Source organism: Aplysia californica, unplaced genomic scaffold, assembly GCF_000002075.1.
Source record: "Aplysia californica isolate F4 #8 unplaced genomic scaffold, AplCal3.0 scaffold00002, whole genome shotgun sequence".
In the NCBI taxonomy this organism is placed as follows: domain Eukaryota; kingdom Metazoa; phylum Mollusca; class Gastropoda; order Aplysiida; family Aplysiidae; genus Aplysia; species Aplysia californica.
In genome coordinates, this window is record NW_004797272.1 from 1037221 (window position 1) to 1038064 (window position 844).

Below are 844 nucleotides of genomic sequence, written 5' to 3' on the forward strand. Positions count from 1 at the left end.
ATGTGTGTGTGTGTGTGTGTGTGTGTGTGTGCGTGCGTGTGTGTGTGTGTGTGTGTGTGTGTGTGTGTGTGTGTGTGTGTGCGCGCGTGCATGTGCGTTTAGCGCCGTCTTAATGGCATATGAGGTGAAGCGGTGAGGCGTCTCGCCGTCACAAGCAGTCGACTTGAGTTTGACTGCCATGTAGGGAGCATTTTCATAGAGGAAATGAGTAGATGTAGTCTTGCTAGAATCTACATCTTTCTTCTGTAACACTCTAGTATTATTTTCAGCCAAGGACAGGCATGGTCGAAGCAGTCCGTCTCCTGAATTATAGATAGAATCTAGACATATAGATCTAGTGTCTTTACGGCTGTAAAACTTCAGAAGTATTTTTTTAAAGTTTATTTTATTCTGCCCCACTTCAACAGCTCTTTCAGGAAGGATAGGCCTAGGCCTACTCAAGGAGGTTATACAGTAGGGTCCTTCCTTTTTAGGGCCTACTTTATTTAATTTTAGCCCATTTTGCATTTCACTAGTCAAGGGAGGCTATTAAAAAATTCTTCATAGTCTTTGATATCACAGTGACTTCCCTTTGAAAATCAGCGTCTTGGGAGAAACAGGTTCAAGAATCTAGAAGTAGAAGAAGAAAAGGAGATTCCTTGTCTTGAGAGAAAACCTCACGGCAATCGTAGAACTAGGACACGACACCAACCAATCCAATGTTTATTTACAATGCGAAGCTGACGTATCCAAGACGAAATGCCGTAAACTGATTTGGAGTTTAAAGTTACATTTTTCAAGGTAAGTTGATAACTTTTTGAGAAACGCAGTCACTCAACTCAACTGACAAGTTTTTCTTCTTGCG